This window comes from Scardinius erythrophthalmus, assembly GCF_964197995.2.
Source record: "Scardinius erythrophthalmus genome assembly, chromosome: 7".
Taxonomy (NCBI): Eukaryota; Metazoa; Chordata; class Actinopteri; order Cypriniformes; family Leuciscidae; genus Scardinius; species Scardinius erythrophthalmus.
Window position 1 is genome coordinate 28,262,051 of NC_138227.1, and position 15,271 is coordinate 28,277,321.

Consider the following 15,271-nt stretch of genomic DNA (forward strand, 5'->3'; position numbering starts at 1 on the left):
TTTTGCACATTTGAAAGCAATTTGTTTATGGGTAGCCTAAAATATCTGCAACATTTATCAAGTTCAAGGATAATTGTGCGTGCATTTCTTAATCAATATGATACTAAAATCATAATAAAGTATACTACAAAAAAAATCATATAAGTCCAGACTATGAACGCAAAGAAACTCTGTTTTACTTGACTTGGCTTGCACTGCCTTAGCCTAGCACTACTGCGACTATTATTATTATTATTATTATTAATAATACTAATATTAATTTAACTATTATTGTTGTTGTTGCACTGCATTCGTTGAATTCTGAATTTTGCACACATAATTGAAAGCAATTTGTTTGTGGATAGTAGCCTAAAACATATCTGCAACATTTATCAAGTTCACGGATAATTGTGCGTGCATTTATTAATCAATATGATACTAAAATCATAATAAAGTATAGGCTACTACAAAAATCAGATAAGTCCAGAATATGAAGGCAAAGCGTTTAATTTGACGTTAAGCATTTTCCTCCCATAGAAACTCATTATAAGAACGCTAAATGTAGCTTAATGCATATTAGAATGTCCCATTATGTCGAAATAACGAGATATTTATGTCGAAATAACGAGATATTATGTCGTAATAACGAGATATTATGTCGAAATAACGAGATATTATGTCGAAATAACGACTTATTATGTCGTAATAACGAGATATTTATGTCGAAATAATGACTTATTATGTCGAAATAACGACTTATGTCGAAATAACGACTTAAGTCGAAATAACGAGATATTATGTCGAAATAACGACTTAAGTCGAAATAACGAGATATTTATGTTGAAATAACGAGATATTATGTCGAAATAACGAGATATTATGTCGAAATAACGACTTAAGTCGAAATAACGAGATATTATGTCGTAATAACGAGATATTATGTCGAAATAACAAGATATTTATGTCGAAATAACGAGATATTATGTCGAAATAACGAGATATTATGTCGAAATAACGACTTATGTCGTAATAACGAGATATGTCGAAATAACGAGATATTTATGTCGAAATAACGAGATATTATGTCGAAATAACGAGATATTATGTCGAAATAACGACTTATTATGTCGTAATAACGAGATATTATGTCGAAATAACGAGATATTATGTCGAAATAACGACTTATTATGTCAAAATAACGACTTATGTCGAAATAACGACTTATTAAGTCGAAATAACGAGATATTATGTCGAAATAACAACTTATTAAGTCGAAATAACGAGATAAGTTTTCTTTATTTTTTTTTTCTCACCTTGCGGCTCAGGGCTTCCGTATCTAACCTCACTTCTCCTTTAGGCCAAACATTCTAACAGTTGAACAAAATGTACTCAGAAGATTGTTGGTGTGTCGAAACCAGTGGAAATTTTGAGATGCTGGCTAGACAATATCAAAAATATAATAGTCCATAATAGTCTTATGACATATTGAGTAATCAAATGAACTTTTAACCTCTAAATCTCTAGATCTAAATTTGCTCTGCCAGTAACAGAGGGTGAATTAGGGGCTTGTTTTGCACAGATTAAACCAATCATAATGAAGGAAGGTGACCATGAGTAAAATGTCAAAATTAATATTACTGTTGTATATGTCTCTATCCTATAAACACCTGATGTATTCTTCTTTCTGATAGAGATTCTCTGAGAAATGCTCGAGAACTCTCCCGGCCGTGATTAAAGCATTTAAAGGGCATTTGCTGAAGTCTGGTTATTGCTGCAAGTTAGTTAGTGAAGCTTACTAGACACGTACTAGACACAACATAGTGTTATGGGATGAGATGTTATCCGACTTAAAGCCAGTTGTCAACGGTAGACGCAGCGCTAGATTATAAAGATTAAGTGTCGACTGTAGACAATTGTTCATCATTTATGTCTAGGATGTTTAGAAATCATAACTGCATGTGAATGAGATCAAACAATTATGATATATTTGCAATTCTACCAATTTACCTGGATGCAGATTAGAATGCTGTTTTGTGTTTTGCTGAATGCAGACATTGTTTAAAAATATAAAATAAAGATACCTTCAGAACATCTTATTTTGTCTTCCACAGAAGAAAGTCATATAGCTTTGAAATAACACAAAGATGATTTTCAATTTTGTATAAACTTTCCCTTTAAGTGTATATAGTCATAGAGTAGAAGTTATTTGTTCAATAACATTTTAAATTTACATATACGTGTTACTGTTTATTTGGAAATATGAAGATGTGTCTATCTTTTCATCTTTCTTGACAGGTATTTATCAAATCAAGAACATTATTTTAATCGGTAGTCATAAATAGCTGCAAACTACTGAACGTAAATTGTTTGAAAGTAATGAACTGAGAAGTTCATTCTCAATTCATGACACGTCTTTAATTGACAATGGGTTTAAACCACATTTAACCTATTTACAGTAGTCAGTTAGTTTGTTTTCAAGGTTTGGGTTAAATAAAGAGTAATTTGTACAGTCAGTCACTAGATATCCCCCCTCTTCCTTGTAAATTTGAAGTGGAAATATGACCTATATTTTTATAGCACGTGTCATGAATGAAGATGGCTATTGCAGATCAGTCACGATCCCTGAAATGTGATTTCACTGATTCTTGGGAATTTGGATAAAACAGGTTTTAATTTTGAAAATAAAAAGTTAGTAAAATTACAAAATCTGAAGATATATTATTATTGACCAAGGTCTTGGCTGTTCAGCAATATATCGGTGCAACCTCCTCATTTTGTATTTTTTTCATAAAATAGGCGTTTTTCCAGTTATTACTTTGTTTTTGTCAACACCGTCAGACACAATAAAAAGCAAATCATTTTTTATTTATTTGGTCTAATATGTATTTAGAGTTTTTAAATTATTATCTGGCATTCTTAGTACACATATTTGCTGTTAAGTGTTAAATTTTCACTTTTTTCATGTTTTATACTGTTTCACGTGTACTCCTTTAAAAGATCTAACATCATACAACGTTTATTTTAAGCCTAAATAGAAAAAGTTATGTTTTTTTATTTAACAAACATATTTTTTGTATTAAAAGATACCATTACTTTAATAACTCAACAGCACTGAAGAAACATATTGTAAGCATATTCATTTAAAACAAATAAAACTCCCTCTGACGGTGGTGACTTTAGAACTGAGGGTGGTGACACTAATCTGACGGTGGTGACAGTGGCCTCATTACAACATACAATTCCAAAATTTATACAACTCAAGTCAATGGCTTCTTGCTTAACAACTTTATTTCACTATTTGGTCCAAAAAATAACAATCCTGAGCACTGTGATAAACATTTAGCCTGCCTACTCCGAGCTGGATCGAGTATGGCCTGATCCAACGGACTGTTTGGGGGAGTTTCTAGGTGATCTGAGCCCTTTCTCTTACGTTCTCTTGATACTTTTTGTCTATGTTTCCAAGCCTTTCTCTGACTTCTCTTTTCCCTTTCATTCAAGTCATTGCTATTGTTTTAGCTTCCCTTCCTCCACCCTCTTCTTCCATCTTTGCCTTTCCGTTCTGAGGTATTCCTCCTTTAACCCTCTGGAGTCTGGGCTGTTTTTGGGGCCCTTGAGATGTTCTGACATGCCCTGACATTTGTGCTTTTTTCAGTTGCTTATAAACATATTAATGGAAAAGGTGTAAATTCACTCTATAAAGCACAAACAGGGCTACAATAATATGTGAGCCACGTGAATGTACATGTTTTCATTTTTGAGAGAATAATGTTTATGCATGGATATTGAAAAAACTAAAAACTAAAATTTCTGAAATAAGGCCTCAAAACACATAGTAAATATGTGTCAATAAGACTTTTGACCAATGGATGTCCTCGCCTAGAATTTTTTCTTCAAAATTATTTGAAAATAGTCTTGCTTTATTGTTCACATAAAACCATACATTGATTTAAATTGATGTAAAACAGGTTTTGCTTGGAAAGCCAATATGCGAGGGGGCGTGAACGAGGAGTGGTTTACACCTGAATTACCACCCACTCTGCATAATGAGCCATTCACACAGGTGTGAAACTGGCTGAGCCACAATGCAAGGACAAAGGATATTTAGAAGAAGACTTATATTGACCATTTAAAATTTTGCTTACATCTATCTTGTAAATATGTTTAGCTATTTTATTAAAAAGGTTACAATTACAACAATAATTAGCCTACAATTTCAACAATATTTCAAGTGTACTCTTTCTTTGTAAAAAAAAAAAAAAAAAAGATTATAGGCCTACATTTTATCTATGTATTCATTACAGCTAACATCTTAGTTGATGACTTTATTTTTGACAAAAATAGTAGGCTATTTTATATATAGAAATTGCTAAACAAAAGCTTATTTGACGAGGCAGTATATTCTACAGTAAAAACTGTACCCAATACTAAACAAAATGTTGTCTTTCATATTTCGCCTGACTGTAACATTGTTTTCATGAAATATTAGGGCATATAAATGTTAATTTGCAGTTTACGTTGCTTATATAAATAGCCTACATTTTATTTCAACATATTTCAGTCCAGGGCCTGAATTTCATTTTGGAAAATGGGGGGGAAATCCCCCCTTAGGTGATTCTTATGGGGGGGAATTTGTAATTTGAGGGGGGAGTTTAGACTTTTTTTTTAATTACATTTATCTCGCCTAAATGTATGCTTAGCCTACTCATTGCATTTTTACAATGGGGTCATTTTGTTCTTAAGAATTTACACAACTCAAGGAAGCTTGATTTCAATCTTTGAATTAAATTGAAAAAAGTAGCACAAATAAATACAATAGAATAAAGATATCAATAAAGAGAAATAAAGAGAAAAGTTTTTGCTTAGGTCTAAAACTAGTAGGCTATTCAGAAATACTACAGAGACTGAATAAAGTAGCCTAATCAAATGTAAAATAACACTGGGTAGTATTTTAGTCCTGACTAAATTAAATTCATAGGCTATTAATCCTGTTTCCTTAAAATGAAAGCTATGTTTTGTTGTTTTGACAAACAAATTAATGACAGACACATATGGCTGCTGTCCCTTTAAGAGCTAGTGCACGGATCCTGTTTTCATTATACGGTCATAATATATCGATTTATGCTTATTTAAGACATAACCGACTGTGTTTAGATTAGAGGATACTCTCCAAGACCGAAATTGACATCATTTTCTTATGTTTTTGACTGTTAAAGCGATTTATAATCCACGAAAAATAACTTTTGTTACCCGCGAGCTGTTTGTGAGGCTGCTTTACTCTATGTATGTGTGCAGAGAAAAAAGCATCTCTCAGACAGCGCGCAAGTACCGAAGAGTTTAAAATCGCGTGACTGTTTAAACTGGTGAGACTTGAAAAGACGTGCAAATGGTAAACTTTAGTTACTCGTGATGCAATGCTGGCCCGATCGACTCCCGAAACGCGAGAGTGTATTTCCGCCGCCTGCTGCGCGCTTAACGATTGCATTGTGCAACCCATTTTGAGAGACGCGAGATAGAAGACGCAGCGCCGCTGAATCACTCACGCTGTTTGTGAAATTGCGTCTCGCAGACAGTTTTAAAATGACTGATTTGATTTTCCATCTGCGTGGATTAATTTACTAATACAACCTGAACCTACATGCTAAAGTGAATCAATGTTTGCGGGAATTTCCCGCATTATAAATGGGAGACCTGCGGGAATGATAAAAAATATGCGCAATACCCGCAATCCCGCACCGAAATTCAAGCCCTGCAGTCGATTTTTACCTATCTCAGTATAGCAATACGGTTTGCTAAAAAAATCATCATTCGTTGACGATAGGCTTTTGACTCGCGATCTTTGCAGTAGGCTAGTGAACGCACCGGATAAATGCACATTTATTAGGCTATAGTTTTTTTTGTTTTGGATGGTTTTGTTTAGAAACAGCTTTCTGTAAATATATTTCACATTTTTTAGACATGTGAGGCGAGTAGGCTCATGATTCATGATGATCTCCAGTTCAAGCACCTTATGTTGTGATTGCTAGCCTATAGGCCTATTTACTTTAAATCCAGGAAATTTGTTAATGAAAAAAATATTAAAATTAAGATACAATTGATACAAAACGAAATTCGTTTTAAAGAAAGGATTTGTACTTTCTGTTTTGAGGTCTCTGTGAAAGTTTTAGAGCGCTCGCGTCCATAATGGAGAACGTAATGTTGTTTTTTGCCAGCTGTGGTAAACAGCGCGCATCTATGCCGTTCATTCATTCATAAACAGAATGAAACCCGAGAAGGAAAAACTTACTAGTATTCCTCAGCTCGTATTCCTCGTATTCCTCATTATTCCCCACAGCGCTGTGTTGTAAACAAGTAATGTTCTGAATAAACTTGTGTTTTGGTTGTCTCGAGCTAATACAGGGGGCGTTCACAGGATTGCGCGGATTACCTCAGCCATTTGCGTTTGAATAGCACGCGCTCTCCGTGGGCGGAGTCACATTACATTTGAAGTAGCTCTAATGAGGTCGACTGGAATCGCTCTCTTTTAATACATATTTTACAAGATGAGAATATTTGTTTTTTATATAAATTACTTCATTAAAAAGAAGAGAATTCAAGGTTCATTCCTGTGTGTCTGAATGCCTGTTTGACTGAGTATTCACTGAGCTACAGCTCATTTTCGGACGCGTTTCAGAATGGACTACACGGACACAGAGAAGGCAGAACTCGCTTCGTGTTTATTTTTCTTCATTTGGCAAAAAGCACAACACTTTGTTTTTATTGTGAGTATACACAAAAATAATACACATTTAACAGAATCGATTGATGTATGAAACTTGTTTTGTAAAATCAAAGTCAAAAGAGAATTTCGGGTCTCAATCAACTCATAAGGAAAAAAATCGAGCAGATCACGCCGGCGTGATCTCCGACCTCTGAGGGTTAAAGGAGAACTTGGCAACTTTTTTAACTTAATAAAACTGTCTAGAAATAATTTGGATGGTTAAACAACCTGTTCTGGTGATATTGGTGACTTTCCCCGCTCCCCCCAGCGTTCCCATGCGGAAAACCAACCTTGCAACTTGGGGACTACCGTCCCGGCAATATAGAAATTGGAAGTCTCGAGAGAAGCGAGAACGAGAAGCGAGAAACACGAACTGCTTTACGGCAATTCGACATAAACACATGCCATATGATACTGTGTATGATGTATTACCCACCTCGGTAGACATAGCTCCACACGACAAAGTTGGCCGGCTACGATAATAACATATGAACGTGAGCAGTGGTAGAAAGGGGGGGTGCCTCAAGTGAGTTTTTTTTACGACTGTGTTGTGAAATATACGGCCCACAGCTGTAGGGGGAGCTCTTTGAGAAAACACGCGACAACAAAAGTGAAGATCAGCGAAGAAATTACTAGAGTTGCCGAGTTCTGCTTTAACTCTGCCTCATGTATTATCTCTCTCCGCTTCTTTTGATATTCCCTGTTTCTTCTCCTCCACAGATAGCTGCTACCTAGCCATAACTTCCTAAAATACATAAAGTCAAAGTTGACCTAGAGTAATGACTATGAAATTGGGGGGGAATTACAGTGAATGTTAGATTTGGTTAAATGTTGTCATGCCATTTTCATTTGGCTTTAGTCATGGGAGATGCATAGCCTACAAGGGATATTGTATGTGCTATATAGGTAGGTAGTAGGTGCACTATGTGCATCCCAAATGACGTAAGCCAAATGTACATGGCATAATAGTGAATTGAGAGAGAGGGAAGGTTACCAATGGTTATACCGCAGTTAGGTCCGGTCTAATTACACTGAACAAAATTATAAACGCAACACTTTTGTTTTTGCCCCCGTTTTTCATGAGCTGAACTCAAAGATCTCAAACTTTTTCTATGTACACAAAAGGCCTATTTCTCTCAAACATTGCTCACAAATCTGTCTAAATCTGTGTTAGTGAGCACTTCTCCTTTGCCGAGATAATCCATCCACCTCACAGGTGTGGCATATCAAGATACTGATTAGACAGCATGATTATTGCACAGGTGTGCCTTAGGCTGGCCACAATAAAAGGCCACTCTAAAATGTGCAGTTTCATCACACAGCACATTCCAACAGATGTTGCAAGTTTTGAGGGAACCTGCAATTGGCATGCTGACTGCAGGAATGTCCAGCAGAGCTGTTTCCCGTGAATTTAATGTTCATTTCTCTACCATAAGCAATCTCCCAAGGCGTTTTAGAGAAACTTGTGTTCGTGAGGATGTTCATGGATATCCACGAACATCCTCACTCTCACTCATGCTATATTGCTTAATAGTAGCATGCGGTGTAGGCCTGTATGGAAGAAATATAGGGAGAATTACATAAATACAAATATAAAACAGGTTAATGAAACATTACAGGCCATATTGGTATTTATTGTGATCAACAATTATATTCTAGCCTTCGTTGAGGACCATTTGGAGGTTTTTGTCACCACCGTCAGACTGTACGTCACCACCGTCAGACAGAAAACCTGACGGTGGTGACGTATGACGGTGGTGACAAAATCTACTCTTTCACATGATATGCATGAGTTGTTCACATTAGCCATCTTTTTCTCCCTCTGTTGCTATCTACTTCAGACCTCTTCTTAAAAAGTATACATTTATGTCATAATCTAATCTAATATTTTTTTATACAAAAGAGACGGTGTTGACATGTTATGGTTGTGACAGTAGCAGTGTCCAAAAATATGAACAAGTCTAAGAGAAATTAGCAAACTTACAGCAGCTTGAGTGATCTTGAAGCATGCAGAAGAGCTGAAGGTTTGAAAATGGGGTCCCCAGGAATTAAGTTGACCTTGTAGTTGCCTGATTTTATTGCTTTTTATAAATATCTGACGGTGGTGACTAATATGTGGGACACATTTTGAGCAACCACAAAATAATTGTAATATGTATTAAAAACTACAAACAGTGAGGTTTGAACAATATTTACTATGTACTCTTTCATGTGGTAAAGATATTTTTCAATTTAATTATTACGTTTTGTTTTTTTAATCAAGTTGAAATGATTATCTCCTATTCGAGGACAACCGATTTTGTAGGCAATGGGCCAGCATATAGTCATTAAATTAATACAAATTAAAAATAAACCTATAAAATAACCTTACATATGTGCAAAGGACCCCCTGATTATAACCTTGATTCTTTTTATTCATGAAAATGTTATTAATTTCCAACAGAATTAGCACTTTTCTTCGTGGGACATGTTTTATCCAAATTCCCAAGAATCAGTGATTTATAAGAGTGTTTTCTTGTAGTACCTTCTGCTTTTGATGTCCTGTGAGAAAAAAATGACGATGGTTATATAAGTTAAATCCAAAGTAATTGCCAAAACGATTACTTTATGTTCTTAAAGGATTTTGTGGATCAAATACATAGCAAAATACAATAGCTTTTTTACTGAAATATATTTTCTCTTAATTCTGCATTTATCCTTGTTTGATTAATTATTATATTTTTATGACTGAATATGTTCATATTTTGAAAGAAAATAATCTGGGTGTATACAGTATATGCTCCATTTGGAATTTTTTCTTTTTTTCTCTCTCTCTCTCTCTTGAGTGGATATTGACACCAAACAATTAGAAAATAATTAATATTTTGTGTGTTTGTTCCTTTATGTGTTGCTAACACAATTTTGAAATTTCAGTGATGTTTTAGCCACTGAGTTTCACAGTGAAACTGACCTCAATTCACAATGTTTAACCCCGAAAAGGACAAGACCATAAAGAGACAGCAGATTTTTTTTTTTCTGTGAAATCTTTAATCAATTTTTATAAAGTAAATATAAGATTGCAAATTGAGTTTTCTTGATTATTCATATGATACTTACCATATTTTAAAAATTATTGTTATATTTTGAGTTAATGTAGAGTTTCAAGTTAATGTAAATGTCAAATGTGACACAACAGGCTTTTGGGGAACATTTATTTGTCCATCTCTCAATTATCATTGAATCGCAATGAATTGCATAAATGAGCCATAAAAGCCTGATGTACAGTGAGGTTTGAATTATTGGCACCCGTGGTAAATATGATCAAAGATGGCTGTACAAATTTGCAAAAAAATCAAACCTTTCATTGAAGGAAAATAATTGAAATTGAACAGAAAATCACATTATGAAATAAATGTTTTTCTCCAAAACACGTTGGCCACAATTATTGGCACCCCTAGAATTTGTATGAGTAAATTTTCAATTATTTTCCTTCAATGAAGGTTGGATTTTTGCGCAGTGGATAAACAATGCATTTTTTACAGCCATCTTTGATCATATTTAGGGTGGCTGTATATGAAACTGTATGAAACACAGAAAAAAATATATATAGAAACATATTTGTTTTGAAGTGTTAGGGCCCATTTGGAGGTGTCCCAACGCCCCAGGTGGAAAAACTACTGCCTGACACTGTCCCTTTCTTCTGCCGTGGAAAGTGTTGACAGAAATTGTCTGAAAAATCAATGTAGGCTATTGTTGGAAAGGCCGAGTCAAGTGCGCATGCGCGATTCTGCCAGTCATCATCGGTCATCATCAGCAGGAAGAGTGGCCCTGTCCCAAATGGCATGCACTTTCGGAATTCTACTGCACGAAAGTGCGGACTCGTAGGAAGAGCACGAGTGCTTAGGGTGCCATTTGGGACAGGGCCAGTGACTCAACCAAGGTGCAAGGGTCTGCGTGTGCAAAGTGTGCGTCAATAAACAAATGTAAGTTGACTGTTTACCAAGTTAATGATCATTGTTGGTTAAGGAGTTTGTAAAGCCTTGATACAATGTCATCCTTTCACTAAGTGATGAATATTCGTCAGTGATTATGGAGTTTATCGCGTGCTGTCAAGTGCACGTGAATGTGCAAGTTATGTTCAATAGCCTATTACTTGCAATTCGTAGTATTTATATTGCACCCAGTGTTTGATTTGTTTGTATGTATGTATGTGTGATCATCACATTAACAGCTGAAACGCTTGCTATTTTAAGTTTATCAACGCGATGTTTCTAATTATGTGCCGTTCATTTAAATCACTTCATAATTAGTTTCGGTTTTGAATGTTTTACTATTTCTGAACACTGGGTGGCGGTGTTGCATACGAATTTTGTTGCATGTATATTAATTTATTTATTCTAGAATTGAACTTCATAATTTCTTTATTTGAGAAAATGGTTGCTTTATGGAAATATTTTTTGTGTAATAATACTCAAGACATTTGTTAATATATTTCCCTTTGTAGACCACACACATCTAAACACACTATTGAGCTGTAAAGCCTGTACATACAGCTGTGTTGTGTACAGCCAAAGACTGTCAACAGTAAAAGAATGCGCATGCGTCGCGTCTGAACGCGTTGTTGTCTTTGGAGCTCTATCGATTTGATTTATAATTCTTGATTTTACTCTTTAAACTTACTTACAACAAACATTTTCTACTTTTCCTCACTGAGAAGCACTACTGCTCAAACCTCATAGTTACAACGCGGACTGTTGAGCAGACGTGTCTCAAGCCTGTTAGTGATTCTACGCTGGATACTCTTATAGGTTACTCCCGGGGATCACGGCTGAACGCGTCTTCTCAACACTCACTTACAAACATTTTTCACCTATCGTGCGTCTACTCTACACCCGTACCACTTAAAAGACGGATTATATCTAAGACGCTTGTCAGAAATTAGTATTAATTGATAGCATCACTGGTAGTGTCGTTGCTAACTTACTGTCCATCTGTTAAAATGGCGAACATATCAGATGCAAGTAGTCTACCTTTTGGTGCAGGTGAGGACACATTTGAGCTGCACGCGGTACAGTCTGAGCTGGAAGCTGTTGAGAACCAGATCCACGACCTTTTAGTGAGACAGGCCGAGCTGAGAGACCGGCGTTTAGCTCTTGAAACATCACGCGCTGATGCTCACAAATCAGAGATTAATATTACTAACCGGCTGACTCCGACCTCGTCTACTCCGTGCGTTACTCTGCATCGGTCCCGAGCGCCAAGGTCGCTATCAGCCATGGTCTCGTTCACTCCGGCTCCAACACGCCACCACGAAGCCTGGATATTTCCGCAGCGGAAGACGCGAGTCAGGTCTAGACCAAGACCCTCTCCGACCCTCCCGGTTTTCGAGTTATCCACACAAAACCGCTTCTCCGCTCTTCGCGAAACAGAACGCGATGCTGTGATCATCGGTGATTCCATTGTTCGGCACGTCCATGCTACATCAGGTAAAAATAAGGTGCACAGTCACTGCTTTCCTGGTGCTCGTGTTTCTGAAATCGCTGCTCGCGTTCCCGAGATTCTGAACGATAACGAGCGCGTCGGAACTTTGGTATTGCACGCGGGAGTGAACGACATCAGGCTGCGCCAGACGGAAGTTCTGAAGAAAGACTTCAGGAATCTGATCGATACGGTACGCAGCACATCGCCTGATATATCGATTATTGTGTCAGGACCGCTTCCCACGTACCGTCTAGGACATGACAAGTTTAGTAGATTATTCGCGCTAAATGAATGGTTAACGTCATGGTGCAATGAGCAGAAACTGCTCTTTGTAAATAATTGGAATCTGTTTTGGGAGCGTCCTAGGCTATACCGTGCTGATGGCTTACACCCAAACAGATTCGGATCGGATCTTCTGTCAGATAACATCTCCAAAACGTTAAATACCTTTTGACTAGTAACCAAAAGTCCAAATCATAGTCTCTGCTGCACCAAATTAACTGATATAAATACTAGTGTAGAACATTGCATAGAAACTGTGTCTATTCCTCGTTTAGTGCGATCAAATAATAAATCTACTGCAGGATCTAGGAAAAATCTAATTGTTATTAAAACAGAAAATGTTGCTATTAGTAAACAAAAACAATTTCTAAAGCTAGGTCTTTTAAACATTAGATCACTCACACCTAAGGCAGTTATTGTAAATGAAATAGTCACAGATAATAGCATAGATGTACTTTGCCTTACTGAAACCTGGCTTAAACCAAATGATTATTTCGGTCTAAATGAGTCTACTCCATCAGGATACTCCTATAAGCACGAGCCCCGTCTGATTGGTCGTGGCGGCGGTATTGCAACAATCTATAGAGATATTCTCAATGTTACTCAGAAAACGGGTTATAAGTTTATTTCATTTGAAGTACTTGTACTAAATGTTACGCTCTTAGATGATAGAAAAACATCCCTATTATCTCTAGCCTTGGCTACCGTATATAGACCACCAGGGCCTTACACTGATTTCCTAAAAGAATTTGCAAATTTTCTCTCAGATCTATTGGTCAATGTCGATAAAATATTAATTGTTGGAGATTTTAACATACACGTAGATAATCAAAATGATACGTTAGGGGCTGCGTTTATAGACTTATTAAACTCCTTTGGGGTTAAGCAAAACGTTACCGGACCGACTCATCGTTTTAATCATACACTCGATTTAATTATATCACATGGAACCGATCCAACCGATATAGATATCATTCCGCAAAGTGATGATGTTACTGACCATTACATGGTAACTTGCATATTACGTACCCCGGTAATATATCATGCTGCGCCGCGTTATCGATTAGGCAGAACAATCCTTCCATCCACCATAGATAATTTTTCAAATTGCTTATCGGATCTGTCTCAGCTGCTGCCTGAACCTAAACAAACAGATGAACTAGACGAACTAACCAGCACTATGAGCACCGTTCTCTCTGGAAAATGGGATATTGTTGCACCTATGAGACTAAAAAAGGTCAGAGAGAAAATTAAAGCACCATGGTACAACAATACTACTCGTGTTCTAAAGAGAGAAACCCGTAATTTAGAGCGTAAATGGAAACAAACTAATTTAGAGGTTTTTAGAATTGCTTGGAAAGACAGTACGTCACGCTATAAAAAGGCCCTAAAAGCGGCCAGGGCTGAGCATCTCCGCAAACTAATAGAAAATAACCAAAACAATCCTAGGTTCTTATTTAACACCGTGGCTAGACTAACAAATAAACAAGCGTCACCTGAACAAAATATTCCGTTACAGTTTAGTAGTAATGATTTCATGAATTTTTTCACTGAGAAAATAGAAAACATCAGATCCACAATTGTAAACGTTCAATCTTCAATCGCGCCTTATAATTCAGCCTCGATTATCACCCCGCAAGAACAATTACAGTGCTTTACAACTATAGAACAAAAAGAGTTAAATAAATTTATCATTTCCTCTAAAACAACAACATGTTTATTAGATCCCATACCAACTAAACTATTGAAAGAAGTGTTACCTATAGTGGAAGAGCCTCTCCTCAATATTATTAACTCGTCTTTATCTTTAGGTCATGTTCCAAGAACATTTAAATTGGCAGTTATAAAACCACTAATTAAGAAACCACAATTAGACCCAAATAACCTAGCAAATTATAGACCCATTTCAAATCTTCCTTTTATGTCCAAAATATTAGAAAAAGTTGTGTCTGCCCAACTGGGCTCTTTCTTGCAAGAAAATGACACCTATGAAAAGTTTCAGTCTGGGTTCAGGCCGCATCATAGCACTGAAACTGCGCTCGTTAAAATCACAAATGATTTACTCTTAGCTTCTGACCAAGGCTGTATCTCAATACTAGTTTTACTTGATCTTAGTGCTGCGTTCGATACTATAGATCACACAATACTCTTAGATCGGCTACAAAACTATACCGGTGTTCAAGGACAAGCATTAAGCTGGTTCAGATCATACCTATCTGACCGCTACCATTTTGTCTATTTAAACGGAGAAAAATCGATCATAACTCCAGTAAACTATGGAGTGCCGCAAGGATCTGTGTTAGGCCCTCTATTATTCTCAATATATATGCTGCCACTTGGAAATATTATAAGGAAACATGGAATTAGTTTCCATTGTTATGCTGATGACACTCAACTATATATTTCATCACGGCCGGATGAAAACGCTAAGATTGGATGACGCACAATTTTCTTTTATTAAATCCAGATAAGACAGAGGTAATACTTATCGGTTCAAAAAACCGCCCACAAAACCTCCTTCAATACAACTTTAACATAGTAGGGTGTCCTGTTACTTTATCCTCTACAGTAAAAGACCTGGGTGTTATATTAGATTGTAACTTGTCTTTTGAAAATCATATTTCATATGTTACAAAAACAGCCTTTTTTCACCTTAGAAATATTGCTAAATTACGTAACATGCTATCTGTTTCTGATGCAGAAAAGTTAGTTCATGCATTCATGACCTCGAGACTAGATTACTGTAATGCTTTATTAGCCGGTTGTCCTGCATCCTCAATAAACAAGCTACAG